The following is a 19,713-nucleotide window of genomic DNA, read 5'->3' as shown; positions in this document are numbered from 1 at the left end:
GTATGTGTGTGTGTGCGCATATTTGTGTGTATACCTAATGTGTGGCTATCTGTGTGCATCTATGCGCATGTATCTGTGTGTGTGCTCATGTGTTTGTATATGTATTGTATACATGTGTGTGTGTGTACATTTGTGTGTGTGTGTGTGTGTGTGTAAGATATCCCAGATCTCCTAAATTGCGATCAGTCACTGGGTTTCCATGGTCACTGGGTTGCTATGGTCACCTGCTGACTCCATTCTGGCTCCATCACACAAACCAGTTTCATTACTCCACATCAGGTGCTCTTTATGTGAAGACGACACACCGCAAACACCACCTCAGCAGCATCTGAAGCGTTTCTGCTGTCCCTTAGGTTACAAACACACAGCGCAGGTTTAGTGTGGGACAGGATGTGTGTTTATTTCTGTGATTGACTTTCTGCCTCATACGCTCATTTCTAGAGGACGAGAGAAATTCCTTCAAAATGATCTCTGTAAAGAGATCTGGACTGATACAAAACTGCTTTCTTTCTTTCTTTTCACCTTAGTCCCTTCATTAATCAGAGGTCACCCAAAATAAATAATTATAAATGTCTTTATAATATAAATGACTTTTTTTGTCCATTTACTGAATTTATTTAATCTTACTGACCCCAAATATCTAAATTAAAAATAATAATAAAAATATTAATAATGTAAAATTAATATAACAAAAATTTTATGTATTTTACAAACATTTTAATGTATTTTATGCTTTAATGACAAAATGTAAGTGTATTTTTGTCTTTGCCTCTGCCAATGCATTGATGAAATGAACAGTAGGATGTGCCAAATCTTCAGTTAAATAAAGAGAAAACTGAAGTGATTGCGTTTAGGAACAGAGATGAGCTTCTCAAGGTGAATGCGTACCTTGGCTTTAAGGGTCAAACAACAAAAACTAAGGTCAAGAATCTTGGTGTGACTCTGGAGTCAGATCTGAGTTTCAGTAGTCATGTCAGAGCAGTCAGTAAATCAGCATACTATCATCTCAATAACATTGCAGAAGTCAGATGCTTTGTTTCCAGTGAGGACTTAGAGAAACTTGCTCATGCTTTTATCAGCAGCAGGGTGGATTACTGTAACGGCCTCCTCACTGGCCTTCCCAAAAACACAGTCAGACAGTTGCAGCTCATCCAGAACGCTGCGGCCAGAATTCTGACCAGAACCAGGAAATCAGAGCACATCACACCTGTCCTCAGGTCTTTACACTGGCTCCGAGTTACATTCAGAATAGAGTTTACAGTATTATTACTGCTCTATAAATCACTAAATGAACTAGGAGCTCAATACATTACAGATATGCTCACTGAACACACACCTAACAGATCACTCAGATCTTTAGGATCAAATAAACTAGAAACTCCAAGAGTTCAGTCAGAGCAGGGTGAATCAGCTACTAACAGCGCCCCCTGCTGCTGGATCAGCTTCCAGAAATGATCAGATGTGCTCCAACATTAGGCACATTCACATCAGGACTGAACACACATCTGTTTAGCTGTGCCTTTACTGAATGAGCACTGTGCTGCGGCCGACAGATCGCACTATTGTGTTTTTCTCTTCTTTTTCAGTCTTTTATAACACATTTGATCTGTTTTTATACTTATTTATTTGATTGTTTTAACCATTTTTATTTTTTGTTTTTATTTCTCTTACACTTGTCTCTTTTATTCCTGTTTGTGTAAAGCACTTTGAATTGCCACTGTGTATGAAATGTGCTATAGAAATAAACTTGCCTTGCCTTTTCTTTCTTTCTTCATGCATGGTATTACTCAGTTTATTTATTTATTATTTGTTTTACTCATTATACTATTGTCCTTTTTGTTTTAAATATATATACAGATCATTTTAATTAAACTTTATATTAAGTGTCCTTAACTACTCTGTACTTGCAACAAAAAATAAATACAATGTACTGACTGTGTTCATAATGTATTTGAAAACACTTGTGGTGCTCTTGAGTTGCGATAGGGGGTAGGTTTATGGACAGGTTTGGTGGTATGGGTAGGCTTAAGGGTGGGTTAAGGTGTAAGGAATGGTCTACAGTGTATTTACAAATGTAATTACAGAAGTTAGGTATTTAATCAAGCATAAGTACACAGTAAATATATGTATTTACACAATAAGTGCATTGTAATGAACTATTAATTTCAGTGTATAGTAGTTAAGGACACTCAATATAAATTGGGACCAAAATTAAAATAGGGGAAATAAATAGTGCATTTTAACCATTTAATTTCTGCATCAACAATCTCAGTGAAATCCTCTAAAGACTGCATCACTACAGTCATTACTCTGCTGCTTCCCAAACTGTAAATGGGAGATGCAGTAGTTTGTTTGTTCTTGTGATCTGCTGTTCAGTGCTTTAGTGTGGATGTGAAAACTCGGAGCGTCTCAAACACACTGAGCCCCTGTTCACAGATGGGGGGTGACACTCCTGCCTGTTGCTAGGTAACAGTCACTAGTTACGGTGACATCACCCATGTGGAGGGTGAATGGAGCTTCACACACACACACACACACACCAATTTTTCACGCATATTTTATGAGTTGCGTATATTATGAAGTGCTAAAAGAAGAGCACTGATCAGCAGCAGAGCACACTCGCAGATCCTCCAGTAAAACGCTGCAAATCTTTCCTTCATTATCTGTCAAACTCCATTTATCTGCAGCTGAACTCTCCAGTTTAACTCTGACTCTGGAAGATGGAGATCTGATGTAAAGTGACTGAAAGCCTTGAGCAGATGAAAAGCAAAGAGACGAACCTTTCAGACGTAGAAGAGAAGCTGCTCATACACATAAACGAATTAGATAATATTCATCATGAGGATGAAAAATCTAAATCATGATTATTTTGGCCAATATTGTTAGCATCTTTAATTATTTATATATATAAGTGCTGGACAAAAAATAATCACAATTAATCGCATAGAAAATAAAAGTTAGTTTTGACATAATATTTGTGTGTGTACTGTGTATTTTAATAATAACAATAATAATAACATTAATAATAAGTATTATTATCATTATTATTAATATCATTATTATTATTATTATTATCATCATCATTATTATTATTATTATTATTATCATCATTATTATTATTATTATTATTATTATTATCATCATTATTATTATTATTATTATTATTATTATTATTATTATTATTATTATCATTATTATTATTATTATTATTATTATTATTATTATTATTATTATCATCATTATTATCATCATTATTATTATTATTATTATTATTATTATTATTATTATTATTATTATCATTATTATTATTATTATTATCATCATCATTATTATCATCATTATTATTATTATTATTATTATTTTATTATTATTATTATTATTATTATTATTATCATTATTATTATTATTATTATTATTATTATTATTATTATTATATTTATTTATATGTATATATTTTAGTAATATTACTAATAATTTACTATTATTAATATTATTTTATTTATATTTGTTTATTTTTGTCTGTTTGTATATTTATTAATTTTATTATTTTATGCATATATTGAGAAAATTATTTATATTTAAATATAAAATATATATGTGTATGATACAAATTATATATAAATTTAAATATCATGTAACGAAACTGTTTTGTATAGTTATGTTTCTATGCATCACATTCACATAATAAATATTTGTAATACACACACATATATTATGTCAAAACAAGCTTTTATTTTGCATGCGATTGATCACAATTAATCTTTCCTCAGCACTAATAAATATATTATCTAAAAAACAAATGTTAAAAAAACATCTAAATACAATAGAATATGCAAATGAAAAGGCATAATAAGCATAGTCATTACCGTAAGAATTAAACTCAATTTGGTATTTATTAAAACTGATTAATAATAATAATAATAATAATAATAATAATAATAATAATAATAATAATAATAATAATAATAATAAACATCGTTGATAGCCAAAAAATAGCACGCTGTCACTTTAAGAGCCTCCCTTTAATAGCTACGCCCCTACATCAGAAGCCCCTCCCATTTGCCAGTAGCCCCACCCCTTCTTACATGAGCAAAACAGTGGGATTGAGTGCATGAAGTGTTCAACATTACACACGTCTAATAAGTGCGTCATCCGTGTATTTAAAGCACAAGTATCATTTAGAGTTTCCAGTGTGAATGCACTGCTTATACTATTCATACTGCGAAAATGGCATACAATAGTGCATACGTACGTGATTCGGGAGGCCCCTAATGATTATTTATGATCAAAAAATTATTTTGATTAATATTACAGTGCCTTAAAGCCGTCCCTTGAATCTGAACACACTGAAATATGGAATGGCTGTCCAGAGCCCTGATCTAAACCTGATTAAAAATCTCTGGAAATCCTTCTGTGAGCCTTCTTTGGAAGAGACCGACTCCAGTAATCAATCTGCAGGAGAGACTGGAACCTAAAAGTGTGTTTTAAGGTGAATATACCATGCTGTTTGGTATTAAGCAAGAACCATGTGTGTGTGTGTGTGTGTGTGTGTGTGTGTGTGTGTGTGTGTGTGTGCAGGAGCTATATTTAGCTGTGACTCATAAATTATGTGTGGCCATTATAATTAGTGTTATATAAAAGCATGGCATGTGCTCATTTAGATTTAATGTGTGTTTGTGTGTGTGTGCGTGTGGGGGCCCTATGGAGGGGGAGGGGTGTTAAGAGTTTAGTCACGGGGAAAGAAGACAAAACACACACACACACACTCAGTGAAAATGTGAAGAAACTGGCAAGACACACATGGGATCCTGTGTATAGACAGCCTCTGTTACACACACAATGAAGAACAGCAGACAAAAGCAGACTGTGTGTGTGTGTGTGTGTGTGTGTGTGTGTGTGTGTGTGTGTGTGTGTGTGTGTGTGTGTGTGTGTGTGTGTGTGTGTGTGTGTGTGTGTGAGTGTGTGTGTGTGAGTGTCGGTATCAGGCTGTTCTGAGAGGACAGACAGTGAGTTAATGTGTCTGCTTTAAACAACAGGCAAATGAATGATTTGTAAGAGGAGGACGATGCCTTCACACTAATTCCAAAGACAACCTAATTACAACTCAAATACAACATTTAGAGAACATTACAGATTCTCTGACTTCTCTCAAACTTGACGTCATATAAAAACATCAACAAAACATATTAAAATAAAAGTTATGCAGAAACTAGACTGTACAAAACATCTGTTGAGGGCGTTGTGTTTATTTGCGGTGGTGAACTGCATTATGGGATGTTGATGTCTGCTCTGTTTACTTCTGATGGTGAAAATTTAACTCTACACTTTAACAAGGTGACTTTTACTGACATTTTAGCCATTTAAGATATTCATAATGGAGAAGAAATTAGGCGATGTCGACCAATTTGGCATCGTACGATGTCTAATATAAAACATCTTGATGGACGATGGCATCGTCGTTATAGGCAGCGGTGAATTAATTAGTTACAAATAATTAATTAATTAATAACTAATTAATTATTGTAGCCTACCGTTTCAACTACCTGACCCACATGGTCTTAGTTTTACCCATAATCAAATCATAAATAAATAAAGACAAGCTAAATGCTAAATGCAAAATTTTGCTAAATGTTGCAAAATGTATGTCACGTGACCTTCTTACCTGTCCGCTTCGTCCAAGCCTCATAAACAACGTTTAAACAGAGAAATGGAGTGATATATGAATAACAGACGGATAACGTGCACACAGAAACGGGCAACAACAAAATACTCAGTTAGACGGGTTTTTTCGTAACGCAACGCAACAAGAAAACAAGTTATGAAGGGGTAAAGAGAGAGGGGCTGGTGAGTGGTCTGGCGCGCGCTTTTATGGAGGGTGGTCTTTGCTTATTGGATGTGACGTAAGAATGACGTAACCGGGGGAGAAATGACTGACAGCTGAATAGACCAATGAACTGAACCTGTGAATAATGAAAGCAGAAATGGGAGAGCAGAGCGAGAGAGAGAAAACACAAACAGAGCACAAATAACACAAATATGTAACAGTGCGTTCACACTGAAAGCGGCGAGAGCGTCAAAGTAGCTGGAAGTCATTCATTTTAATGAGAGCCGGCGGCAATAAGCAGCGAGGAGCAGTGTGACACGTCTTCGCCAGTGTGGGCGTCGAGGAGAGATGAAATCAAGTCAACTTTATGGTAATGAGCTATGACGCGATTCGGTGGCAACCAATCAGAATGAAGAAGTCCACCGCTTAAGAGGAGTCCAGAGAACACAGACCTGTGAACTTTGGTTCTGAGCACAATTGCTCCCAAGGGATTGATTATTACGGTCGCCCGATTTTCAATTATTTCCAATGTTTTCTTACAGGAACATACATTATATAAGTACTGATGTGCTTTAATGTTGTATATATTATCTTTAAATAAGCGGGAATCTCATGCGACAGTCAAAACAGTACTGCTGCTTCAGGATATTTCAGACACATGGACACATTGGATAATTAAGTGGAGCAAAGCCACACCACATGCAACTCGATCTTCCATTGTTAAATGAATTTGATAAGAAGTGCGCAACATTTTCACGCTAGAAAGCATGTTTATGTAGGAATGTAACTTATATCCTTTAAATACGAGATCAATGTAGTGAATTTTGACGCTCTCGCCGCCAGAGCTAAAGGCAGACAGCGTTGTTGCCAGGGCGGACAGAGCGACCTTGGACGCTCTCGGTGTGAACGCACAGTAACAGTCATTATTTAAAACAGTCGAAACATGGTTGACCATTTGGTAGAGCGGGCTGTCAAAGGGTTAACGCAACACGCTCATCCTAATAAGTGAGCTCACAGTAATGTTCTGCTGTGAAGAGTTTTGTTCAGGCCTTCAGAAAAGCATCACAGGCATCTCTATCATCATCATCATCATCAGCACACGCTTCATTCACAGCCCATTCGAGTCTGTTTTCTCCACATTTATTTTCCTGAATCGTGGCATCTGGCTCTCATAAGGAAAGCTGAATAAAATAAGCTCACCGTATTATCCCTCAATGCGATACCTTTATGAATGCCATTACTGATGTTTGGTGAAACTATATTAAGCCTTGAATTCGTTGCGCCGTTTTTCTCCACGTGACACAGAGAGAGATGTACGGCATATTTGAGAAGAGAGCTTTTACTTCATTAATGCTGAAAATATCCCAGCGCTCCAGGGAGAAGACGACAGACGAGAGAAAGAGAGAGAGAGAGAAAGAGGAGCGAGTGAAAGTGTGCAGAAATTAAACACCTCAGCTGAGTGTGAATCACATCTGTCTGCCTGCTTTAGCCTGGATGTGGGCTGGAAAAAGAGGGGTTGTTAGATTATATCACATATAGATTTGTTGATGGGTTGAGCTGTGTGTCATCTGTCGAGTGGATCTGATGTCTTTAGAAAGTCTATTCATTCATCTTCTTTCAGCTTAGTCCCTGATTTAGAGATCGCCACAGCGGAATGAACCAGGATGCCCTTCTAGCCGCAACCAAGTACTGGGAAACAACCATACAGACTCATTCACACACACACTCATACACTATGGCCAGTTTAGTTCATCAATTCCCCTATAGCGCATATGTTTGGACTGTGGGGGAAACCGGAGTACCCGGAGGAAACCCACACCAACACGGGGAGAACATGCAAACTCCACACAGAAACACCAACTGACCCTTCCGGGACTCGAACTAGCAATCTTCTTGCTGTGAGGCAACAGTGCTAACCACTGAGCCACCGTGGCACCCTCTTCTTATAATTATACAGTGTGCAGTAAGTCAATCCAGTGCTGATACTGCATCATTTACTTCTTTACATTTGCTGATTGTGTCTGGCGTTTGGATCATCTGTTCTTCTCTTTCCCTCAGTCGTCCTCCACACTGCCAGCTGAGTTTCTGGAGGCGGCTTCTGAGTTCACTCTATTCTTACACACACACTCCCACACATACACACACAAGTCAATTGTGTGATTGATTTGTTCCCTCATTAGGGTGCTGCTGTTTTTCATCTGATAGCTTATGTCGTATCTTCACACCTACAAAATAACACACACCTTCACAGACACGGCGAGATACACACAAACAGCAAACAGAACATCACTTGTGTGTAACACTGGCTCACACTTTAAGATTCACTACATTTACCATATGTTGTTTTCATGACTAGCATGTTTCTAGCACAGGTTAGCATGCTTTGCTACAAGCATTAGTGATTGTAAGTGTATTTTAGTTCCTCCATAATAGCATTAGTAGTTAACTGAATGAACTGGCCATACGCTGCGTGATGATCTGCTACTGAGTCATTCTGGGAAGTGTAACATGTGAATGAGCTCAGGCCAGATCTCCACTGTGAGCCCTGATGGCTCTGTGGGATTCAGCACAGGGGATTGTGGGTAGTGTAGTGAAATGTAGTGTAGAGTGTGTGGATTGTGGGTAATGTGGTGTAGTGTAGCGTTTGTGGATTGTGGGTAGTGTAGTGTAGTGTGTGTGGATTGTGGGTAGTGTAGTGTAGTGTGTGTGGATTGTGGGTAGTGTAGTGCAGTGTGGATTGTGGGTAGTGTAGTGTAGTGTAGTCTGTGTGGATTGTGGGTAGTGTAGTGCAGTGTGGATTGTGGGTAGTGTAGTGTAGTGTAGTCTGTGTGGATTGTGGGTAATGTGGTGTAGTGTAGTGTTTGTGGATTGTGGGTAGTGTAGTGTAGTGTGTGTGGATTGTGGGTAGTGTAGTGTAGTGTAGTGTGTGTGGATTGTGGGTAGTGTAGTGTGTGTGGATTGTGGGTAGTGTAGTGTAGTGTAGTGTAGTGTGTGTGGATTGTGGGTAGTGTAGTGCAGTGTGGATTGTGGGTAGTGTAGTGTAGTGTAGTCTGTGTGGATTGTGGGTAGTGTAGTGCAGTGTAGTCAGTGTGGATTGTGGGTAGTGTAGTGTAGTGTAGTCTGTGTGGATTGTGGGTAATGTAGTGCAGTGTAGCATGTGTGGATTGTGGGTAATGTAGTGTAGTGTAGTCTGTGTGGATTGTGGGTAGTGTAGTGTAGTCTGTGTGGATTGTGGGTAATGTAGTGCAGTGTAGTCTGTGTGGATTGTGGGTAATGTAGTGCAGTGTAGTCTGTGTGGATTGTGGGTAATGTAGTGTAGTGTAGTCTGTGTGGATTGTGGGTAGTGTAGTGCAGTGTAGTCAGTGTGGATTGTGGGTAGTGTAGTGTAGTGTAGTCTGTGTGGATTGTGGGTAATGTAGTGCAGTGTAGCATGTGTGGATTGTGGGTAATGTAGTGTAGTGTAGTCTGTGTGGATTGTGGGTAGTGTAGTGTAGTCTGTGTGGATTGTGGGTAATGTAGTGCAGTGTAGTCTGTGTGGATTGTGGGTAATGTAGTGCAGTGTAGTCTGTGTGGATTGTGGGTAATGTAGTGTAGTGTAGTCTGTGTGGATTGTGGGTAGTGTAGTGTAGTGTAGTCTGTGTGGATTGTGGGTAGTGTAGTGCAGTGTAGTCTGTGTGGATTGTGGGTAGTGCAGTGTAGTGTAGTCTGTGTGGATTGTGGGTAGTGTAGTGTAGTGTAGTCAGTGTGGATTGTGGGTAGTGTAGTGTAGTGTAGTCTGTGTGGATTGTGGGTAGTGTAGTGCAGTGTAGTCTGTGTGGATTGTGGGTAGTGTAGTGTAGTGTAGTCTGTGTGGATTGTGGGTAGTGTAGTGTAGTCTGTGTGGATTGTGGGTAGTGTAGTGTAGTCTGTGTGGATTGTGGGTAGTGTAGTGTAGTGTAGTCTGTGTGGATTGTGGGTAGTGTAGTGTAGTGTAGTCTGTGTGGATTGTGGGTAGTGTAGAGTAGTCTGTGTGGATTGTGGGTAATGTAGTGCAGTGTAGTCTGTGTGGATTGTGGGTAGTGTAGTGTAGTGTAGTCTGTGTGGATTGTGGGTAGTGTAGTGCAGTGTAGTCTGTGTGGATTGTGGGTAGTGTAGTGCAGTGTAGTCCGTGTGTATTGTGGGTAGTGTAGTGCAGTGTAGTCTGTGTGGATTGTGGGTAGTGTAGTGTAGTCTGTGTGGATTGTGGGTAGTGTAGTGCAGTGTAGTCTGTGTGGATTGTGGGTAGTGTAGTGCAGTGTAGTCTGTGTGGATTGTGGGTAGTGTAGTGTAGTCTGTGTGGATTGTGGGTAGTGTAGTGCAGTGTAGTCTGTGTGGATTGTGGGTAGTGTAGTGCAGTGTAGTCCGTGTGTATTGTGGGTAGTGTAGTGTAGTCTGTGTGGATTGTGGGTAATGTAGTGTATTGTGGTATAAGTAAATTGTGGGCAGTGTAGATTGTGGGTAGTGTAGTGTAGTCTGTGTAGATTGTGGGTAGTGTCGTCTGTGTGGATTGTGGGTAGTGTAGTCTGTGTGGATTGTGGGTAATGTAGTGTATTGTGGTATATGTAAATTGCGGGCAGTGTAGATTGTGAGTAGTGTAGTGTAGTATAGTGTAGTGCATTATGGGTAGTGTAGTATGCTCTGCAGATTGTGGGTTGTATAGTGTAGTGCAGTGTGGGTAGTGTAGTGCAGTGTAGTAGTGTATTCTGCGTGGGAGCAGTGTGGCGTTTGCTCAGATGGTTTGTAGGCTGTGGGCTTCATACTGAGATATCAGAGAGCGAGATGTCATGTTTCAGAGCTCTGACTTCACAGTGAGAGTGTCAGAACATTGACAGTCCATACGTACGCATGAACACCAGTGGACAAACACACACGATATCAGTGTGTCATTCATAACCCCTGCGTGAGGACATTCTGTCACTGTCCATCAGTCACAGCCTACAAGTGTGCATTGGCTACAACCATCAGCATGTTATTAACAACGCTTCACCTCCGTTGACATTTAGATCATTCGGTTATGATGCGTTATTATAACCATACCACATTATTATCAAAACGACCTTCCAGTGTCTGTGCTCTGAATGTGTTTCTGTGAGACCGAAGAGCATGGGAGAATGACATCATCCTCATCGCCATGACAACCACCGTGCGCATCATCCTCTCATCTTCGGCTTCAGTGAGTTGCTCTGGAACTCCAGTGTCACATCATCTGACTGAAGACGAGAGGGACAGTTCACGCAAAAATGACCATCCGTGTGCAGCACAGTTTATGGCCTAAGCCAGTGTTTCTCAACCCTGTTCCTAAAGGCACACCAGCAATACACATTTTCAACCACTCCCTGATCAAACAGACCTGAATCAGCTCATCAGAACTTTAGAGAAAACCTGAAATGATCGGGTCAGATGAGGGATACATCCAAAATATGTACTGTTGGTGTGCCTCCAGGAACAGTGTTGGGAAACACTGCTCTATGCACTAAAGATCTATGGGGTGTATCCAACTGACGCTCGCTGTATGGACCAAAAATGAACAGAAGTTTCACCTTTGAGTAAGATTTCTCTTTAAAATTGGCTCTTCTTCTATTAAAGCTGCTGTATGGGAGTGTTTGACTCTTCTAAAGCATATCAACACCATAATATGTGTGCAGATATTTCAGAAAGATGCTCAGTGAACATTCCTGTTTATCTGAGAAACAATGCTGGAGTCAGATATTCTGCTGTGAAAATGTGCGCTACGTGCCGGAACGCTGCCTTTGTTTTGGTAAATTAACCCGCCCAATGGCAGTTTAGCCAATTAGATTTCAGCACCCTGGGTTGCCATGGAGCAAAACAGCGTATTTCATTCATTCACTCAGTCAGAAAGGCTCTCAAAGTATGTGCATCCGTGACTGAAATGCGACCTCCGGTGGACAGTAGCAGACTCCGAAATGAGACGCAAATTCAGAGTCCCTTATTTATCAGGGGTCGCCACAGCGGAATGAACTGCCAACTATTCCAGCATATGTTTTACACAGCGGATGCCCTTCCAGCTGTAACCCAGTACTGGGAAACACCCATACACACTCATTCACTCACTCACTCATACACTACGGCCAATTTAGTTGATCAATTCCCCTATAGCGCATGTGTTTGGGGAAACCGGAGCACCCGGAGGAAACCCACGCCAACACTGGGAGAACATGCAAACTCCACACTGAAATGACCACTGGACCAGCTTGGACTTGAACCAGCGACCTTCTTGCTGTTAGGCAACAGTGCTAACCAGAGCCGCATCTCTGTGATGATAATGAATCAGAGAAGAGAGAATTAGCAGAATGTGATGTCATGCTTCGATGTTCCTCTCATCTCAAATGAATCAATATCAGACAGAAGCAGCAGATCTCTGTATTCCCCAAACCATCAGCAGCAGCAGCAGCAGCAGGATCGATCCTCTGCTTTCTGAAAACCAACTGCACATCCGCTCCTGTATTCTGTAAACTAATTAGTGCAAAGATCGATTCAGTATTCTGTGGATGAAGAAAAGGAAAGATCAGCTCAGTGTAAACAAATCAACAGCACCATCAGCTCACACACACACACACACACACACACGCTTCTACAAGCTGATGAATAGATGCTCGTGTATTTGTGTTTCTAAATAAAACAGCGTGCCGCGCATCATGTTGCTTTTAGTTGATAACTCCCACTGCAACACCTACACACACAATAAGAGACTCACATGTACACACTCACACAGTTACACTCACATGCGCACGCACACACACAGACATACACACTAAGACATTTATATGTACACAAACAAACAAACACAGAGTAAGACTCTCTATCGTGCACACACACACACACACACACACACACACACACACACACACACACACACACTGCTGTTCTTGGCAGATGCTCTAAGTAACGCTGCAATTTGAGTGCAGAAAATCTGAAGCGAATCAGGTCTCATCAAATCCAATTATACCGAGCGAGACATTTCATTTGGCTGAAGAGGAAGTGAATTATGAGGGTTGTGTTCGTGTGTGTGTGTGTGTGTGTGTGTGTGTGTGTGTGTTAATCTACAGATTGTCCTCTGATGCGTCTGTAGTCGAAATAACTCATTCATTCATTTTCCTTCAGCTTAGTCCCTTATTCATCAGGGGTCGCCACAGCGGAATGACCCGCCAACTATTCCAGCATATGTTTTACACAGCGGATGCCCTTCTAGCCAGTACTGGGAAACACCCATACACACTCATACAATACGGCCAATTTAGTTCATCAATTCCCCTATAGCGCATGTATTTGGGGTAACCGGAGCACCCGGAGGAAACCCACACTAACACAGGGAGAACATGCAAACTCCACACAGAAATGCACACTGACCCAGCCGGGACTCGAACCAGCGACCTTCTTGCTGTGAGGCAACAGTTCTAACCACTGAGCCACCGTGTCACCCTCGAAATAACTTCCTAAATCTATTTTAAATGACCATAATTCACATTGAGGGCTGTAGTGTTGACGTTTGTTTGTTGTTGGTTTCCTGTTTCCTGTGAAGTGATTATTTTATTCATATGAAGTAAAAATATGCTAATATTCTATCTCTACCAAAGTGCCTTTAAAGTCGCCATGAAATAAAAGTTAAGAGATTGTCAGTTTTACCCATATCCTGACCTACATCCTATTGAAACGACCCTTAAAGGTTCTGCGAAGAGCTTTGAGATGTGCATTTTTTATTCGATGTTTGACGTAATCTCAACTGAAACACAAAGGGAAGGCGGGGCATGGTAGCTCCTCCCCTTTTTGAAAAAACAGCCAACAGTGTTTTGTTTTCTCACAGCTCTGCCAGTGAGAGTGGCTGAGCTCAAGTGCATCAAATGAAAAGCCAATGAGAAGAAGGGGGCGGGGCATGTCAGACACTTGAGAGCATCTGATTGGTCAGAAGATTTGATGAAAACACTGAAGTTCCACTTTTCCCATTCAAAAATATACAAGTGACACGTGTTGTGTATTGTGTTGTCTACTAATGTGCCATTTTTAAAAAGCATCGCTAAATCGTTTTTTTTAAGCTTGTTTGACACATTTTAACTCATTTATTTTAATTCTTTGTTGTTTTTATTTCGGTGGCTCAGTGGTTAGCACTGACGCCTCACAGCAAGAAGGTTGCTAGTTCTAGTCTCGGCTGGGTCAATTCAGACAGGATTAAAATCACAGAGAAGCTTTGGTAATTGTTAATCCTGTCCAATCAGGGATGGCTGAAGTGGAGAAAGCTTGTTTGCACAGTCAGTCAGTGTTGTTAACAGCGAGCCGCCGCTGCTGCGGAGACTGATCACACCGTCATTATACCGTCATTATAACAGCACAGTGACCACACACACACATATACATAAACACACACGCACATACATATGCACGCATTCAAACACACATACACACTCTCATAAACACACATTCAAACACACACATGCACACACACCCTATACACAGACAAAAATCGCACACTAGCAAACACACAAAATACAGACACAAACCAACACTCACACACACACACACTTATTCAAAAAACACACACTCATTAATTCAATCACACACACGCACACACACGCACTCATTCAAAAAACACACACTCATTCATTCAATCACACACATGCACACGCACCCTTTACACAGACAAAATCTCACACTAGTAAACACACAATATACAGATACAAACTAACACACACTTAAAAACACACTTATTCAAACTCACTCACTTAAATCACACACACACACACACACACACACACACACACACACACACACACTAGTTAACACACAATATACAGATACAAACTAAGACACACACACACACACACTTAAACACACACTCATTTAAACACACTCACCTAAGTCACACACACACACACACACACGCACACACGCACACACACACACACGCATGCACACACTTAAACACACACTCATTCAAACACACTCACCTAAGTCACACACACTCTCTCTCTCACACAGTCACACAAATACTCTCAAAAACACTCACACACACACACACACACTCAAAAAAACACTTTCTCACTCACACACACAGATATGCTCTCTCTCACACACACACACTCTCACACACAGTCACACAAAAACTCTCAAAAACACTCTCACACACTCAAAAAAAAATACTCTTACTCACTCACAAACACAGACGCTCTCTCTCTCTCTCTCTCTCTCTCTCTCTCTCTCTCTCTCTCTCACACACACACACACACACACGCACTCGCAGTAACCTGAAAGCCCAAATGGCTGTTATGTAACAGTACTCAAGAGAGTCCCGCATGAGAGAAAGCTCATCAAACGTCCACCGTCACTCACCGTTTCCACAAAACACACCCCATCAACACACACACAGCAAACGAAACTACTTTAACACACACACACACAGCAAACGAAACAACATTAACACACACACACACAGCAAACAAACGCTCAATTGTGCTCACACACAAGTCTGTAGCTGCAGTTTACTTAATTTTCTTAATGTAAAACAATCTGAAAAGTTAGATGAAGGAGCAGCTTAAATGAGTTTCACACACACACACACACACACACACACACACACACGGCAGCGAGGTCAGCGAGTTCAGATCCTGAGCTCTGCATGAGCGGATCAAATGTACACCTTAAACACAATATAGATCACACACTGTAGATGAAGAGCAGCCGAGAGCAGATCTACTCTAGAGTCAGAACCCTAAACCCTGTGTGCTGTTCACACTGACTCACTCTGGGGATGTTGGGGGCCGTTTCTGCCCCATTGACTTCCATTATAAACACATTTACTGATCACAAAGCCATGACAGCATATAATCATGCACTCAGGACTGTTGAGAAGAGGTAAAATTATTACAACCAACACACACACACACACACACACACACACACACACACACACACACACACACACACACACACACACACACACACACACACACAAATACTTTAAAATGACGGAAATGCATGCAAACACACACACACAAATACTGTAAAATTAATAAGAATGCACACACAAACACACACAAGCAAACACACACACACACACACACAAACAAAAACACATACACACACAAATACTGTAAAATTAATAAGAATGCACACACAAACACACGCACGCACACACACAAACATCACATACACACACAAATACTGTAAAATGAAGAAATCAAACAGACACATGCACACAAACACCCACACAAACCCACACACACACACACACACACACACACACTCATAAAATAAGACAATGCACACACAAACACACACACACGCACACATACATACAAACAACACATACACACACAAATATTGTAAAATGAAGAAATCAAACAGACATGCACACAAACACACACACACAAACCCACACACACACACACACACACACACACACACTCATAAAATAAGACAATGCACACACAAACACACACACACGCACACATACATACATACAAACAACACATACACACACAAATATTGTAACATGAAGAAATCAAACAGACATGCACACAAACACACACACACAAACCCACACACTCATAAAATAAGACAATGCGCACACAAACACACACACAAATACTGTAAAATTAATAAGATGTGCACACACACACACAAACAAAAAAACACACACAAAAATTGAATAATGAAAAATGCACACATACTGTACACACACACACAAATCAAAACATACACACAAATACTGTAAACTGAAAACATGCACACACACACACACACACACACACACACACAGACATACTGTAAAATGAAGAACACACATACATACAGACACACACACACTGTAAAATGAAGAAAACACGCACATATAAACACACAGAGAGAGACACACACACACACACACACAAATACTGTAAAATGAAGAAAACACACACACACACACACAGACACACACACACACACACACACACACAAATACTGTAAAATTAAGAAAACACATACATACAGTACACATATACACATACTTTAAAATTAATAAGATGCGCACACACACACACACACACACACACAAACACAAACAAAAAACACACACAAAAATTGTATAATGAAAAAATGCACACATACTGTACACACACACAAATACTGTAAACTGAAGAAAACACACACGCACACAGACACACACACAAATACTGTAAAATGAAGAAAACACACACACACACACAAACACAAAAACACAGACACACAAATACTGTAAAATTAAAAAAGAAAACACACACACACACAAACACACACACACAAATACTGTAAAATTAAGAACACACACACACACACACACACACAAACAAAAACACACACACAAATACTGTAAAATTAAAAAAGAAAACACACACACACACAAACACACACACACAAATACTGTAAAATTAAGAACACACACACACACACACACACACAAACAAAAACACACACACAAATACTGTAAAATTAAGAACACACACACACAAACAAAAACACACACATAAATACTGTAAAATTAACACACACACACACACACACACACAGTAAACTGAAGAAAACAGCACAGCTGAGGTTTGTTATTGGTCTAGTTTCTGTTAAACAAGGTTTCCAGCATCATTCTTGGCCAGCAAACACACCAGCCTGAAACGCTCCTCTCACAAACACGCGCACACACACACACACACACACACACACAGAAGGACAATGAGGGATGTGTATTTCTGCTGATCTTCCTCCTTCCGCTCACCACTGGCAAAACACAAATCAATATATGAGATAGCAGAGCGCAGAGCATTGGCCAGGTGCAGGACAAGCACACACACACACACACACACACACACACACACACACACACACACACCTGTCCTCCTGCCAGATCCCGCATCTGCTCTTCTGCTCGCTCTGCTTTTGCTTCATTCAAGCGAGAAGAAAAACAGACTGAGAAAGAAGAGCAGGAGACCAGGAGGAAGAGGCTTTCAGTGTGTGTGTGTGTGTGTGTGTGTGTGTGTGTGTGTGTGTGTGCGTGTGTGTGTGTGCGTGTGTAAAATGCTGGGTTGTTGGGTTAAAAAGTGCAATTTAAATTTAACTTAAAAAAAAACTACCAAACATTTTTAAGAGAGTGTGTGTGTGTGTTTTGTTAGTGTGTGTGCATTTGTTAGTGTGTGTGTGTGTGTATGTGTGTGTTTTTTGTTGGCGTGTATGCGCATGTGCTTGTATGTGTGTGTGTGTGTGTGTGTGTCTGTGTGCATTTGTTAGTGTGTGTGTGTGTGTGTGCTAGAGTGTGTTTTTTGTTGGCGTGTATGCGCATGTGCTTGTATGTGTGTGTGTGTGTGTGTGTGTGTGTGTGTCTGTGTGTGTACTCTAAAAAAGCATTAATTGTTTAAGAGTCTGTGTGTGTGTGTGTGTGTACGCATGTATGTATGTGTGTTATTGTTTGCTTGTGTGTGTGTGTGCGTGCATGTGCTTGTATGTGTGTGTTAGTGTGTGTGTTTGTGTGTGTGTGTACACTAAAAATGCTAAGTTGTTGGGTTAAAAAGTGCAATTTAAATTTAACTGATAAAAACAACCCAACATTTTTAAGAGAGAGTGTGTGTGTGTGTTAGTGTTTGTGTCAACGTGTGTGCGTTTGTTAGTGTGCATGTCAGTTAGTTTGTGTGTGTTTGCTTGTGTGTTTTTTTTGTTAGTGTGTGTGTGCTCCTGAATATGTGTGTGTGCATATGCTTGTACGTGTGTTTGTTGTTAGTGTGTATTAGTGTGTTTGTGCACGCATGTACTTGCGTGTGTACTCTAACAAATGCTGGGCTGTTGTGTTAAAAAGTCCAATCTAAATTCAACTGACAAAAAAAAACATTTTTTAGTGTGTGTGCGTGTGTGTGTGTGTGTGTGTGTGTGTGTGTGTATAAAGGCTCAGTGGTGAAAGCGGACAGTGCAGGAATGTCAGACATTTTATGACTATCATTATTATGCAACTTCTAGTCTTATTTAAAAGAGAGAGAAAGAATAACCCAGTCAACATGGATCCTCAACATGGCAACACCACAACCCAAATGAACAACAAATGAAACAGGAAGCGAAAACCCGCTAAACCGGAGCGATGGAGAGGATTTAAACATGGTGGTGTTCAGTGACGTAAAACAATAGGAAAAGCGTTCCGGCAGTTGTTTCGCCGTAGTTTCGACACAACTGTAATTAAAACATTATATTAATCACACACACACACACACACACACACACACACTCCCAAAGGAAAACCCGGATGATCCGGTTCCGTTAATCACCACGGACCGTTATTCCCGCGACAACACAACGACAGAAATGAAACAAAAACCGCCGATTTAACGTGAACAAACGAATCAGCGATAGATAGATAGATAGATAGATAGATAGATAGATAGATAGATAGATAGATAGATAGATAGATAGATAGATAGATAGATAGATAGATAGATAGATAGATAGATAGATAGATAGATAGATAGATAGATAGATAGATAGATAGATAGATAGATAGATAGATCACTACCTCACGTTGTAAAACCATGGTAACATCACACACATTCCGATATAATGATGACCAGGGTGTGTGTGTGTGTGTGTGTGTGTGTGTGCTCCAATTTAGGCGAACACCACGCTCCTGTTAATAATAATAATCATAAATCAAGATATCCAACAGTTGAATCATGAGAGACTTACTGATGCTGCTGTGATGATGATGATGATGGTGATGGAGATCCGCTTCGGCTACTTCAACACAAACTCCAGCTTCAGCACACACACGCTTCAGTCAAAACCATCTAATCGGAGGTGTGTGTGCGTGCGCGCGTGTGTGTGATTGAGCGGCTGGTGCAAAGAGGAGAGTGCTCGTGTCCGTTCAGCGG

General features: G+C 40.1%; 1 protein-coding gene across 1 annotated transcript in view; it reads right to left on the bottom strand.

The window, feature by feature from the left end:
• The window catches only part of LOC130232542 (astrocytic phosphoprotein PEA-15), a 30,865-nt gene extending 11,152 nt beyond the window's left edge, over positions 1-19,713 (bottom strand). The window contains exon 1 of the mRNA XM_056462495.1: positions 19,529-19,713. The gene's annotated coding sequence lies outside the window, so the exon portion shown is untranslated. The remainder of the gene's footprint in view (positions 1-19,528) is intronic.

Source organism: Danio aesculapii, chromosome 7 (assembly GCF_903798145.1).
Source record: "Danio aesculapii chromosome 7, fDanAes4.1, whole genome shotgun sequence".
NCBI classification, from domain to species: Eukaryota; Metazoa; Chordata; class Actinopteri; order Cypriniformes; family Danionidae; genus Danio; species Danio aesculapii.
This window is presented reverse-complemented; position numbering and strand designations above follow the sequence as displayed.